This window comes from Gossypium hirsutum, chromosome A08 (genome assembly GCF_007990345.1).
Source record: "Gossypium hirsutum isolate 1008001.06 chromosome A08, Gossypium_hirsutum_v2.1, whole genome shotgun sequence".
Classification (NCBI taxonomy): domain Eukaryota; kingdom Viridiplantae; phylum Streptophyta; class Magnoliopsida; order Malvales; family Malvaceae; genus Gossypium; species Gossypium hirsutum.
The window spans coordinates 29,307,351-29,310,373 of record NC_053431.1 but is presented as its reverse complement, the minus strand read 5'-3'; the positions used below and the strand labels follow the sequence as shown (position 1 = coordinate 29,310,373).

General features: G+C 36.6%; 1 non-coding gene across 1 annotated transcript; it reads left to right on the top strand.

The window, feature by feature from the left end:
- The first annotated feature begins 1,002 nt into the window (after window positions 1-1,002).
- On the top strand, window positions 1,003-1,109 carry LOC121205578 (small nucleolar RNA R71). Its single transcript, XR_005900654.1, has one exon. It is a non-coding gene; the product is annotated as a small nucleolar RNA R71 (small nucleolar RNA).
- The last annotated feature ends 1,914 nt before the right edge of the window (window positions 1,110-3,023 follow it).

Genomic DNA, 3,023 nt, shown 5'->3' with positions numbered 1-3,023 from the left:
GAACTGGTTGATTCGTCTTCCATGGCAATTCTACATCTGACGGGGTTGTTAGTTGATCAGAATTAGCTGGTTTTGAAATTACCTTATCGAGTTTTGTAGATTTTGGTTCTTGTGAAATTTGAATTTCAGCGCTCGGTTGAAGTTCCTCTAATTCTTGAGCATCAGCTTGCTCCTTTTTAGCTTAAATGGTGTTGGGATCTATTGTCTTTCCACTCCTCAATGTTAATGTTTTGCAATGCTTCTTCCCCGGATTCCTCAGATTTTTCGTATCACTAGGTAAAGCACCTTGTGGTTGATTCCTGAGTTCAGTTGCAAGCTGGCCCATTTGGTTTTCTAGGTTTTTCAATGTAACTGCTTGGCCTTAGATTAAGGTGTCATTCTTGGCCATGCATGCCTTCAACATATTTTCTAAGCCATTGGATGGTTCAGCTTGGGTTGGTTTCTGAACTTGTTGGGGAAAACTTGGTGGCTGGGTCGATCTAAGTTGGCCGTAAGTATTATTGGTTTTAGCTCTTTGGTTACTCCAGGAAAAATTCGGGTGGTTTCGCCACGATGGGTTAAAAAAAATTGGATTGTAGTCCTTGCCTTCCTTAGTTTTGGTTTTGGTTACCTATGTAGTACATGGATTCTGGGTTTGATGTACATTCTTCGAACAAATGTCCTTCCTCACAATAAATAGGCTATATTTTCAAATTGATTTGTGGCTATGCTGCAAAACTATTAGACCCATTAGTAGTAAGATTTTTAAGCATTGAGGATATTGATGATACCTGATATGCGAGTGAAGTAAGAGCGTCTACTTCATGTATTCCAGGAACTCGTCTTCCTAACGCTGCTCCGTTGGTTGGCCATTGGTAATTGTTGCTGGCAATCCTCTCGATAATTTCATAAGCCTCATTGCAAGACTTAGAAAGCAGAGCACCATTAGCAAAAGCATCCACTACCATCCTCGTGTGAGCATTGAGACCATAATAAAATGTCTCTAGTTGGAGGCAATGTGGGATTCCATAATGAGGGCACTTTCGTAATAACTCTTTGTACCTTTCCCATGCTTCATACAAGGACTCATCATCCATTTGTTGGAAGGCAATGACCTCATTCCTCAAATTATCATTCTTGCTAGGCAGGAAATACTTCATAAGGAATCTTTCTGCTAACTCTTGCCATGTTGAGTTAGGTGGCAATGAGTTCAACCAGGCTCAAGCTTTGTCCCTCAGCGAATATAGGAACAACTTCAATCGAAATGCATCTTCGAGTACTCCGGCTAACTTGAAAGAACCGTTCACCTCCATAAATAGTCTTAAGTGTAGGTGATGATCTTTGGTAGGCTTTCCACTGAATTGGCCCACTATTTGAAGCATCTAGAACATGATTGGCTTCAGCTCGAACTGTTGTGCCTCAATTTCAGGTCTCCTAATACCCGAATTAAGATCATTAAATACTGCCACGGCATACTGTCGTAAAGCTCTATCCCTATCGTCAGCAATAAGGATAGGATTTTGAACAAGGTTTGCTCCGTTTGCTTTGATTGGATTTTCGAAGTTCATCTCTTCGGTCGTCCTCTGATTTGCTTGTCTTCTTCGCTGTCAAAAAGTTCTTTCTATCTCAGGGTCGACAGAGAGTAGGTCAATAATTCGGTCAATACTCATAAACACCTGAATAATCATAGAAAAATTAATTAAGTTAAAAATTAAACAGAAAAAAAAGAACCAAAATGTAAACTAATAAATTCACAAATAATGACTTTTTAAAACAGTCTCCGGCAACGGCGCCAAAAACTTGGAATGACGGAAATGTGTAAGTGTACACAATTGCAACAACTAATAAAGTGACAAGTAAATGTCGAGTTATCATACCCACAGGGACTGTGAAAAGGATTATTTATGAATGCAATTTAAAACACTTTGGTGAATAAAAATATTTTGTTTAAAGAGGGTGATTAAAAACTTAAGAAAATTAATATAAATAAATAAATGAAGTAAAAGAAAGTTCTAATGCACGATTTCAAAATAAGATTTAATCAAGATGATATAATTGTGTTGGATTAATTACACTTCTCATTTTAGAATTACTAAACTTATGTTTATATTATTACGAATAAAATCACGGCAACTTGGTAATTTGCTAACTTATGAACATACTTACATACCAAAATTCATTCATCTCTTGACATATCCCTATGTCAACTCAACCGACTAAACAGATTCTAGTAAGTAAACATGTTATTGGACATACGTACTTATTAAACTAAACTAATCTCTTGCATATCCCTATGTCAATTCAAATGATTAATTAAATCTAACAAGCATATAAAATACTATGTGAGGTAACAAGGTATCCCTACCTTGAAACAGTTTAATCACAATAATCTTGCAAATTATGCAAGGCAAGTGTATCACCAGATACATTGCTAATTTAACCTTCAGCTACCTTAGAAGAATAAACATGCACTGATCAAGTACTGTGTCAATTAATTACAATTTCAATTCATTTAAATAATTAATTCATTAGTTAATGAAGCATGATTTACTTAATGAAGCATTTTACCGAGGCCTATAACAACAAAAATACAATTTTAACAATTTAAGAAGACGAAATGCAATCAGCCCAACACGAATTAAATTCAAGCTAAGCTGATTAAATTAATCATTCCAACAACATGAATACTCATAGTTATGTTCATCATAACAACAACAAAAATTAAAGAGATAGGGAACAAGAATCAAATCCGGTGGTTTTTCGAGGCTTGACTTGGTTTCTCCGTTCTTCCTTCTTGTTGTCCTCGCCGATCAAGGCTTCGATGAACATAAGAGTAAGGGAATTGAAATGGAAAAATAAGAGAAAAAGAATGAGAGAGGAGAGAAGTGTTGTGAAATGAATGAGGAATGAACGAGATGCCTTGAATGATCAGCCAAGGGGGGCTTTTATAGCTAAGTTTTGGTAGCTGAAATTTGCTAAAAATAGCAGCCAAAGAGCCACCCCTTGGCTGGCCGCCTATGTGGCAAAGTTGATGCTTTCAACTT